The sequence below is a fragment of the Sinohyriopsis cumingii genome, chromosome 15 (assembly GCF_028554795.1).
Source record: "Sinohyriopsis cumingii isolate HCF-2022 chromosome 15, ASM2855479v2, whole genome shotgun sequence".
NCBI classification, from domain to species: Eukaryota; Metazoa; Mollusca; class Bivalvia; order Unionida; family Unionidae; genus Sinohyriopsis; species Sinohyriopsis cumingii.
In genome coordinates, this window is record NC_142975.1 from 87,848,508 (window position 1) to 87,861,456 (window position 12,949).

A 12,949-nucleotide genomic window follows, 5' to 3' on the forward strand; every position below is an offset into this window, starting at 1 on the left:
TAATAAGAAAATGGCAACATTATACAACTGTATGATTAATAAGTACAATCTTTCATTCCTCAAGTTTCCTTAAATTTCTGTAATCCTCACAATATCATACTGTTAATCATTTCTATTCCCTCTCCTTCAATTTCAGTGGCTTAATTAACTGTAAATAACTGTGCTACAATGCATCTTTGTACATCAAAATATTTGCCTGTAATAGAGGACTTCAAGGGAGATAAGTTTCATAAACTAATTGAGTTAACCTCTGAAAGTAAAAGACTGTATTAGTATTAATATTAGTATCTGTCTAGCTGATGTTTTTATCATTCTTTTAAATCCAGGTGGTAGACTGACAAATTTTCTTCAAAAATGGCCAAAATCAATTATGTTTTTTGCTGTCACTGATATAACAAATTTTTCTAAATTTAGGAAGATTTAAGTACCTGAATTTGCCATTCTCAAGACAAAAACTGGAGAAATATAATTCTGACAAGCTAAACTTTTAAAATTTCATATCAAGCATTTTATATACATTTCGAGGGGCTACGAGTGGCCGAGTGGTCTAAAGCGCTCTCCGTTATGGATCACTGCCATCTCACCTCTGTCTGCATGGGTTTGAGTCTCGGATTCGGCCAATGTGGATATGTGAGAAAGCTTGCCAGTAGCTTCTCGAGGGTCGGTGGTTCTTTCCGGGGATTTCCCGGGTTCTTCCTCACCATTAATACTGGCCGCCATGTATAGCCTATCGTGTGCTTAAAAATGTCATTAAACCCTACAACAACAACAACAACAATATACATTTCGACTTTTTAAAACTGATCATTCTCTCTGGGTGGAGTGTCTCATTCAAACCTGTAGTGATCATATTGAGCTAGATATGGGAACTTACATTGAATACTACATGATTCAATAGGTCAAATGTCAAAATTATTTTATTTTAAAATTCAACATAGTATTGGGTGCCGTGGGCGGCCAAATGGTCTAAAGTATTCACTTTTACTGATCACCGCAAGCTCACCCTTCCACATGGGTTCGAGTCTCGGGCTAGGCCAATGTGGATATGAAAGAAAGCTAACTAGTAGCCTTCTGTGAGTTAATGGTTCTTACCAGGGTATTAGGGTATTGCATGGTTCTTCCTCCACCAGTTATAGTGGCTGCCATGTATAGCCTATCTTGTACTGATATATGGCATCAAAACCAAAAATAATAACAATCCAGTATAAAATACAAAACTGTTGAGAGGAACAAAAGCAGATAAATTAAGCTTGAGCTGTGGTAATAATTTTGTAAAACAATGATGAAAAATAAAATATTGATGAACAATACTGATATGTTGACAAGCCTTACCAATGTAAAGATCCAGCACATTTTTCATGATCACTCCAAATGAGGCCCCTACAGCGGTTGAGCCCAGCTCCTTTCTCCAATCTACACTAGGAGACTGCAAAAGGAATTTCAATTTCAGGTCGAAAAAGCCTCGCTTTTGACGATGATGTACAGCTACGTCAGTAGTATTCGACTCAGTCCCTTCAGTCAGGTTCAAAGGTATACTGAAAGAGTCAAAAGCTCCATTACAAGCATCTTACACAACAATGGTAAAATGACTTTATAGTGAAAGTTTAAAAAAATGAATTTAAACAAAAAGGCCAGGGTCTTTATGTTCAGCACACAACTAAAGTATTGCTAAAAGACGTTAACAAATACCTTATCTTTTGACAATAACAATGTCTGGAAAGTGACTGCTATGTCTCACTTGCAACTAAATTAATCTAAAATGAATATTTATATAGATAGTAAGAGATCTAACCATCATAGTGTAAACAACAATTCTGAAAACTGATATGTTCAAAGGCACAAACTAAACCCAACTCCTTTATTTACATCCAAGACACTGTATCATACAAATATACATCCCCAATCAACCACTAACTCCATTTCCCATCCCTCCCAAAACATAAACTGCCCATATATCTGCAGACAGAAATTAAAAAAGTGATGACAATATTAGCATTGTGTTGGCCTTGATACCAAAGAAGAGCATTATACTGAACAAATGCATCCTCACAATTAACCCATGCTACCCATTTTACCCTCCCACTCCTCCCAACATCTAAACTGGCCTTATCTCTGCTGACCAGTAATGATGACCTAAATGTTAGTGTACAATATCACATTGAATGTATCTTCACAATTCTATTTCCCGAACAATTCCATCTCATGAGATCCCTCAAGCACTTACACGTTCATAAAAATCCAAATCAAACTGCGACTTTGGTAAGTCTTGTTTAATTGAGAAATTATCCATCACTACCCATTTTATCTCCCATCCTTCCTGCATGTAAACTGACCATGTCTCAGCAGCTCGATAATGATGAAATGAATGGCTTGATAGTAAAGTATAATAATAATAGTATGCCAGGCCTCCAACTCTAGTGACATGCTCACAGATAATTCTCTCAGCAATCAAGGTTTTTCCCTTCATGTTCTCCACCTCTATCTCAGACAAAATCGATTTCTGAAATAACTTCTATGCATGATATCATGCATTCAAGTGGCATCTTAAAATCATCTGCTGCAAAAGTATGCCACTTGTCACCGCATCTAATTTTTTAAATCTCAAATTTTACAGGTACATTTACACATAGATGTAAGTACATTGTGTAGAAAGCAGCCTTTCTGTTGACAAGCATTCGGCCATAATTTATGCCCAAAGTTTGGTCGCGATGCCGAAAATGTCAATAATAGACTTCCGAATTTTAGATCTACACTAAAAATCAGTAGCTTGGACATACAATAACAACAAATTTTGAACATTTTTGTGTATATTTTTCATTATCTTTTGTTTTGAGAGTTTGAACAGCTGATTCACCATGATTTAAAGTACAAAGATGTACCTCTGCTGCAGAAAATTAATCAACAAAGAAGAATGATCATTGAAAAATATTTGAGCACTTTTGAATGCTCTCTATAATCAGGTCTGCACGCAATTATAAATATTTGATTGGTCACGTGTTGTAAACCACCCAATAGCAAACAGTTTTATTTCAATTACATGATGTAATGGTATGAAAAGAAACTTCTGTACATTCATTTGTCAATTAATTTTATATTTTTTAACGATCAAGGCTTATTTTCAAGGACTTTTCAAGGTGAAAACAATTTTCAAATACTTTTCAAGGATGAATCGAAATTCAAGTACTTTTCAAGGTACTGTGTAAACCCTGATACACTGAACAAATACATCCTCACACATTACCCATTTGACCCAAGTACATTGATTCCCAGAAATGCAAATAATCCCTAGTTGTGCTAATCCTTGATAGTTTATGTTACCTCTCTGAGGAACCTGATAATATACTTGGGTACAGCAACATATAACACATATGCATACTCACAAAACAAGATGCCCAAGTGGGTCTGAAATCTGTCAGCATCTGCCCAACAGCCAAAGTGGTACTCTACAGTTTCTTATTTTGCATAGCGTTACATTATATTACATTGGTTATACTGGTTATTTTGAAAATAAAGACTTTGTATATCTTAAGTATTGTTAAAAATCATTTCCCTTTTTTTGAAGTATAAATGGTGGGTCTAATTTGACTTATAGATCATACATCTTGGTTTTTATTTCAGATGTGCATCTGTCAAAGATGTGTGCTCAGGCTGATTTTTTGAGCACGTGGAAGCAGTCAGTTTGGTTAGCTGTGTGCTAAGATCACATACAATTTCTAAAAGTACAATATCCAAAGATATTTCCACTGTGTATGTTACACAAAAAAACAAATTCACCTTACACCTGTCACTCTCAGAAGTTCATGACATCTGTAAAGTGCCCCCACCCCCATCCAATGCAAGAGAAGCTGGCCAAGATATCTGGGTCAGTGAGAATGTATCATAGCATGTCATAGTAACATAACCCCATTCTCCAACCCACCCCACCCCTCCACAACTTCCAGACTGGTAGTCTGACAATCTTCACTGATCTGTAATGATGACACATACCGGGCTGAATCTATTCATTTACAAAACTGGGCAGAGTTCACCCCGCAAGAAAAGGGGGGTGCAAGCATATGAGGTAGTAAGGCTTAGAGTTCATGATGAAAAAATTACTGAAAATGAAGATTGTATTATAAATTAGGCTACCAAATATACGTAATTCCACAGATACTGTTTACGCACTTTGTTCATCATCTTAACTACTTCTAAACCTCGTTGAGGAACAGCAACTGATATATTTAATGTGACTTTAGTTTTAATGTGACTTTAGTTTTCATCATACTCAAAATTAACTTAATTAAATAAAACCCGAAAATAATGAACATCAGAAGGAATGGAAGTCTTCATGCACAAAGGTGTATATTCCCAGTGAAGGTCCACCATGCAAAATATTTAATGGAAGTTTCAATCTTCATGAAAAATATATATGTCTCAATCAAAGATGAAAAGTATTTTTAAAGTACAAACATAAGTCCACATGACACATACAGACCTGTATTTATGGGAACAGTTTAAATCTTCATGAGTAATATTTCAGTCTAAATGAAATATAGCTACAAACTTAAAATGAGTACATACAAAAAATTAACAGCAAGGTGAATGTCAAATTCATTACTTTCTGCAGTGTTTTCAGTTACCATAAACATCTGCCCAGTTTTTAAAAAATGAATAGTTCAATATGTCAATCAAAATCAACTATTTTACTTCAAATAATCATTTAGGCATCCACAGCTCATAAAAATTAAATCATTATCTTAACAAAAACCTATACAAATTGGAAACATGAATTAGTTTAGCCCTTCAGTGAAACAGGTCAAGAGAATTTGGTATGGGTGGATTAAAAGCTATTGAAAAATCACCTTCACTTTTCTGGCATTCCTGTTGTATATACTCAACATTTTTAGTCCTTTCTTTGAAATTATCTCTCTCAAAACAAATTAGAGCCAAGGGTGGCTGAGTGGTCAAAGGCATTTGCCTTTACAGATCATTGACATCTCACCTCTGTGTAGGTTTGAGTCTCGGCTCAACTAACATGGGTGTGTGAGAAAGCTATCAGCTTCCCATGGGTTGATGGTTCTTCCCAGCTTTATTTATGTTATTCATCCACGAAATATTCAGGCTGATATGTATAGACTATTATGTGCTGAAAAATAGCATTAAACACACAAAATAACACTCAAAAAAATCCAAAAGTCAGAGCAAAAGTTTGGACTGTTGTTGTAAGGCAGGTCTGGAACCCAAGCCAATTAAAACTTAGCATCTAACAATCATATCACTCACTTAGTTATTTATTTTTCCAGCATCTTTGAATTATAACCCTGACTGGTATATTTAATTTTCCAGAATGAGCCAGCTTAGACTTCTGTGTAAAAAATGAAGAAAATGCATAAGATATAAATAAATTTGCAAACTATTCTTATCTATGCTATTCTGAGTACAAGAAGACAACCATTTTATGGCATATCTTCATATTTTTCAGGAATCACAGGATGCAATCCTGCAATGGCCCAGTACTACAAAATGGCATCCTATAGTAAATAAACCTCTTCATGGAACAAAATACCTTTCCAGATTCACAACCTTTTGATATCCCCCAAACTGGTGCTCCACCTACCTCTGCTCATTTGTAATAATAACATTGGCCTTGGGGTGAGCCTGATATTGAAGAACGGCATCATATCGGACATATTCATCTTCATCATTGGCTGCTGTGTTAAGAAGAAAGTCTGCAACCTGTTAGTAAAAACAAAACATTAACAATATTTATGACAAAATTCTCCAGAATCAATATAATCAATATTGTCTATCATGTATATTTAATTTATATTGTGTGCCTGACCTTTATCCGTGATTGAGGGTGGCATTCTGGCCTACTTGACTATTGTAATTTATTTAAGACATTTACTTGAACTTAAGTTCACATACTAGCCTTGATTATGACCTGATAATGTTCTGGAAGTGAACTTGTTGTCAGTATTTGATGGAATTTTCCATTAGAAGTTACCTGCATCCGGGATATTCTGTTGTGTCATAGGTCAGGTGACAGTCTGTATATAAAAAACTAGCTAAACAATTATTCATTCCTAATTTAATATCAGTCTTATAGAATCACTTTTTGTTGTCTTCAGTTATAATTTGAGAGGAATTATTAATTTAAATTATTCATTGGAATTAAAAAGTGATCACTGGCGTTTTGGACTACAACACTACTTTGGGATTATTGAGGACTCATTCAAGGACATTCTGGGTTATGTCACTGTGGTACATCAATACTGGTACATCAACTCATTCAAGATTACTGGTATGTCAGCACATTCAAGACTACTGAAATTCATTCAGAATATTGTATAATTTTTTACTTGTAACAGAACATTTAGGATTATTTGGGATTTAATTCACAATATTGTAGGTTCCTTTTAAATTTTCACTTTTTATTCAAGGGAATAAATTGTCAACTTTTTAAAAATTTGTTCCTTTTGCTTCTTTCTGTTACATACTTTAAGACCATTGAGTCAGTACTGTACATGTATGTATCCACAATGAAAGAAATACCTCACCTATCTTTCACTGTGTAAATGACATATATTAAAATTAACATTTCTACATTTGACAAATTAATGTTTTAAAGATATGATGGACTTTTTTATAATTCTTACCTTAAGATAATACATTAGGAAGCCCACAACTTCACATATCCAACTCCCTCACCCCACCCCAACCCTAAGCTAAAAACGACATCAAAAATTTCTTTTGCTTGGCTCTGTACCAAATTGTTGTCTGTGTTCCTAGAAAGGAAGTCTGAAAGACCAGTCCCCTCTCTGATATCGGATTAGCACTACATACCTGTCATCAGTTATTACTGGAATGGAAGTGTACACTCTACACTTTATCTGTGTAGAGGGCTTGGGAAAATGTGCCCACATTATGATGGGGTATGTTATTGAAGAAACATATTTTACCTTGAAAAACACTGGTTTCATCTTCAAGTATGAAATCTAATCTTAATGCATTTAATTTTTTGTATCTAGTTTCATATTTGGTAATACCAAAATATTTTGCTCCTGCAAATCTAGTGGAATTTGAATGACTGATGTTCCATCAAGGCTACTGATGAATCTGAATGGGCTGCTTGTTCCACTGCCCCTGTTAGGGCCCAAAAGGTCAAAATGAGTTCTTTGGGGTTTGGAGGTCTATGAGGTAGAAACTAGGAAAAGTCAAACTGGAACACCAAACTAGAGCTTGTATTACAGAGAGGTAAAGGACCAGTGCAGTTCCTCTTGAACACTAACTCAAGGATTTGTTTATCAAGAATGAAAGTGGAGCAAGAAAATGCTGAAAACAGATGAAGTATACTTTCTGACATAAGAAAACCAAAAACTTTCCTCCAACAATAGAAAGGCATGTTAAGAAGCAGAATTTGTGAGGCCCTCATAAGAAGCATACATATTGGCATGAACAGAAGTAATAACTGAAAACTACTGAGTATGTGGCACCAATCCCAATATACAAGGGGAGATTACTGTCTAACTTCCCTCATATACAAGCAAACAATAAATGAAAATTGTTCCTAATTGAGTCAAAGGGGGTTTCAACTCTTTTTTTTCAGCTCTACAGGGTGGGGACTTGATCTGAGAGGTGGTTGATATACTCATAATATATCACAATCAGGTAATATATATAGAAAAAAATGGTGCAAGCTAAACAAAATTGTGACTGCAAAAACAAAAACTGTCATCAATATTTTCTCATCATCAAACCATCATTTTCTAATTACACATTGTGGTAATAGTTAATTTCACTAAATTCTGAGGAAAGATTACCTTTAAATATTCCTTGACAAAGAAAATGTCTTCACTTAATTGTCCATTAAATTTCTTACCTCTGCATGGTGATAGTCACGTAAGGCATGTATGGCTGCACGCTTGATCCAAGGAGAGTTTGTGCTGTTGATGTGGGACACAATGTATTCCAGAGAACTATGATGAGCTGCATTGCCCAGGGCTCCAATTAACGTAACTTTGTCATGAATGTAGGCCTCTCTTTCTGCAGGTGTCATGGACTCTCTTTTACGTCGATACTCCCATGGATCTGTGGATCAACAAAATTTACGAAATAAGGAGAAACGGTGGAGACTGAACAAACATAAATGAACTACACTGTATTCATGAAATTTACTTAAGGCATTGAGACAAATCTATTACCTCGGATATTAAAAGATAGATGTACATAAATGATCTTAAGCTGCTAGACCCCACACAAAATTGGCTCTATTTCACAGACATCCAAATATATCCAGGTAAAAATCAAAAGCAAGCATATACTAAATGCTTTACATTCAAGAAAAAATTTACAATACCTTCCTAACAGATGAATCAAGACATTGTCATGTTTTATGAAAATCTGTCTGTATTAATTTCAATAAATTTCATATCTCATGAATACTCATACAAGATTCTGTCTTTACTACCATGAAGGCCAAGCATATCATGAACTAAATTAAATATATTTTATATCTCAAGAAAATTCATACAAGATCCTCTCTTTACTACCATGAAGGCCAAGCATATCATGAACTAATTTAAATATTTTAAATATATCTGATGAATATTCATACAAGATCTTCTCTTTACTACCATGAAGGCCAAGCATACCATGAACTAATTTAAATATATTATATCTGATGAATATTCATACAAGATCTTCTCTTTACTACCATGAAAGCCAAGCATACCATGAACTAATTTAAATATATTATATCTGATGAATATTCATACAAGATCCTCTCTTACCATGAAGGCCAAGCATATCATGAAACTTCTGTATGGCGGCCTGAGCACGCTCATTATGCCCTTCCTTCTCCATCACGCTTATCACTGCACCATATGTCAACACAGCTCTCTGATATGTGTCTGCCTTGAACATGGATGTGGAAAATTTGTCCCTGTCAAAACACATATCCTCCAACATCTTCAACAGCGGCTGGAAAAAGAAAATCCAGAGAAGATTCTTATAGGGGATGACTTTCTGGAGAGGATCAGTAAGCTACTAAATCTGAACAGAGATGGGATCCACACAGAATTCCAAGTTTTGGACAAAGTGATCTCTCTTTTCTCAGAATAGTGCAAAGTGGTTGGTAAATAGGGAGAAGTGAGTGTTGTCAAAATGTTGACTGTTTGAAACTTATTTAAAACTGCCATTTTATGAAGTTTGGGCCAATTAATATAACAAAAACAAAAGAAATACACATCAAACATGATGAAAAAAGCAACTTTTTCTAAGTTCTTTTAACAAAATTGTAATATTACTGTTTTGGCAAAAATGGTTACTTTGATATCAAGTCTCTGTTTAAAATGCATGATGGGTATCAAGGTACAAACATTCTATTACTTTTACAACATAAAACTTTTTGCCTTTACTAGAAATCAGCCTAATTAGCTACAATGCATTAAATTGACTTATTCATGCTTCAGGTGTTAATTTTCAATGGCAATCTCGTAAATTTAAACTTAATTAGAGACATAAATAATTATGAAATCAGCTCTAAAACTGATCAAAAGCATGTAAATTCTAGCTGAAACCATTTTACATTGATCTTTAAACAGAAAAAAGAAACAAGAGTTGATACTGTGTTCAAGATATGAAAGCATTCAATAAAGGGGTGAGGGAGCACACAAAAGTACTTGTGATTAAAACTCATTAACTCTATAACTACTAGTGCAGCTTTATCGACCCACTGCTCTGCCCAGCTGCTGAGATCATTGCTTCAGCTGCTTTGGGGGCCGACTACCAGAACCTGGTGCTGCTGCAGCCAAATGATAACATTCTGGCTAATGATTTGGGGATATGGATCAATTGTTTAGTTATTTTCCTCATAACTGACTGATTTATTTGCTTATTTGCTAAACCATGCATATAGAAAAGAATTACCACCTTTTGTCTGTGTGATTCTTTTATCCCATTGACTTTCAAAGATTTATAAGAATATCAATGAATAGAACACAGAACACACAATTTCTAACACTAAAATTTAACTCAGTTTTTTATATAAAGTTATGTCAAATTTGTATGCATATTTATTTACAAATGTTAAATTGGTCATTATATTTTACTAGGTTTGAAGTAGCTGTTGGTGAGATTGTTAAAAGCAGTTATGTTTCACACAAAGATGAACATCACACCGCTAGCACATTATCAATAAACCTCATGCTGCTTTTTACTTTCAAACATTGTCACGCTTCTCTTTTGTATATTCTGGTCCATAGTTGCAAGTTTCAGTCATAATTCTTTCATTTTAATACCAGATAAAAATTTCATGAAAGAAATCTATCTCTTTTTTTTTCCTCCCACCCAAAGCAAACATAGGACCAATAATTTCACTGAATTTGGTGACTTATGGAGTATGTGGCTCCATTATCCACACTGCATTGTCTTCATCATCTGATTCTATATCAATTTCTGACATACTGGACAAAGATGATAATTCACTGTCACAGCCAACACTTCCTAAATCTATCCATCACTTAACCAGAAAGTGGATATATCTGCAATGGCGGTTAGCAGTGTTTAGGTTTACAAGTGGATTTATCCGTCACTGCAGACACTTGTATGCAGGGAACATACATGTAAGTGGATGAGAATGAGCTAATACTTGTTGGTTTCAAAATAAAATTAACAAATAAAGATACATTAAATGTGGAAAGGAGAAGATGTCAAGATAAATGGGGACTCATGAAATTACTGAGTAAAAGATAGAAATACATGAAGGAAAATATCCATGACATATAGAAAGATACCAAATCTTACATTTACCTCAAATAATTGTTGCCAAGACTCAAAGACACCTCCTTAACCTATGATCTTTTAGTTATTTTGAATCTTGGATATGATTATGTAAACTTCCACGCATGGCAAATTAACTTTTACAATGCAAACTTAAGATATAGCAATTCAAAATATTTGTCAAAATTGTCCCATCTCACCATCTGCAACATTCCTCAACAAATAAGAAGAAAGTCAAATGACTCTCACCTCAGTGGGAAGTTTCTCCATGCCAATAACTTGCATCAGAATCCGCTGAACCATTCTGTGATCGGGCATTCGCTGCATCAGAATGTATCGCATAAGAATTTCCTGAGCATGCTCAGTCTTCAGGACTCCAAAAGCATCAATCATATGAAAACGGTCCTCCAGACTTCTCGCAAGGCTATGACAGTTAAAAAAGAGCAAGTTAATTTTTTTCCTCAACCAGTCTACCAACTCTGATACCACAAGAATACTCTGTACTTGCCAACTACACATAAAAAACATATTACTTTCATTTCCTATCAAAGGATCTTGCTTGTATTCATCTGACTAGAAATTATTATTCATCTATTTCATGGAGTTTACTACCTGGGCCATCACAACTGAATTTATGTTGGCATTTCATGATCTACAATGGTAAGTGGGATATTTTTATGTTTTAACAATGAATAAGAGTCCCTCTATGGGCTGAAAAGCATTTCCAGGAATCTACAATAAGACTGTTTCATCTTTTTAATTGCTGTGTTTTGAAACCATCGCTGATATTACTGAACAATAACAAGACTTTCAAAATAAGCATTCTGTTGGTCATATTACATGTAAGCATGGCTACATTTTTTTTTAGGACCAACTAGATATAAGACGTCTTTGGTGTAAACCGCATGTCAATATAACATTGCATCCTGGAGTTATGAGAGCAAGATTTTGAAGATGGCTGCCATCAGCTCAACACATGTTTCAGTTAGGACCAATCAGACATCCTAAGAAGTCATTTGGTGAAAAGTTCCTGTCAATTAAACCTTTTCTTCTGAGGGTGTAGTGATGACAAGATTTTCAAGATGGCTGTCCTATTGGCTGTCAGATTGGCACTATTTTCATTTAGGAACAATTAGAAATCATAAGAAGTCTTTTAGTGATAATTTTGATAATGACAGTCTGTTCAGGAGAAGTAACAATAATAAGCTTGTCAAGATAGTTGATGTGGCAGTCATATTGGATGTCCAAGTAACACCACTTTTTCATCATTTAGGACAACTAGACCTTTGGATGAATGTGTGGATGAAGTTTCGTGCCAATCCTCCCAACAGTTTATTAGGAGTAACAATAATAAACTTGTGCTAAAGATGCCAGATGTCAGACAGTGGACACTAGGCAATGGACACAGACAATCTGATTACATACATTCCAAGTCCAAAATTTGGTACAGTCAAACATACAACCACTGAAAACCTTGCTGAAAACTGCAGCCAATTGACAAACTGAACTTAAAACTGAATTTCTTTAATTCTTTATTCTGAAAGCACTGGTGAAAAAATGTTAATCAGCATCAATCTGTTCTTGATAGATATGTTTCTCAACATGCAGTGTTACACCTGCAAAAGCAAACACTTTCCAGTGCTTAAACAAACTGAACCTGATGTTATCTTTGGTCTTCCATGTTGAAAATTATCACAAAAGATGACAGACCTCTAAAGTCTAACGTTAAATGCTGTTTTACCTAACACAACCCAGGGTTAATGACCACTTGCTCCTGCACTTGCCAGAAGCAAGAACTGAACCCATGTCTGAGGGTTGCAAAGGGAACATGCTGCTACTGTGATAGCAAAGATCACTTCATCCTTCGGTGAACTAGTGCAAAATTAAAACAATGCCATATCCGATTTTATAGCTGTTTTTTAGTTTCTGTGGGTAATTATTTTGTTTTGCCAACAAAATCAAAATCAAAACATATCACTAGGCCAGTGGTGTCTAGATTGTTGGTGGCATCACATTGGGTCAAGTTTTGTATTTTATGACAAAGTGCTCTTCAATACTAACATTGGCATGCCATCCTGGAAATAGAATTGGGCCACTTTGGTCAGCTCCTCATCAGGCAGATCTTTCAAGATTTGGACAATGTTGAAAAAGCAGGTATTCAACTGAGGTGAACCTGAAATATAACAGA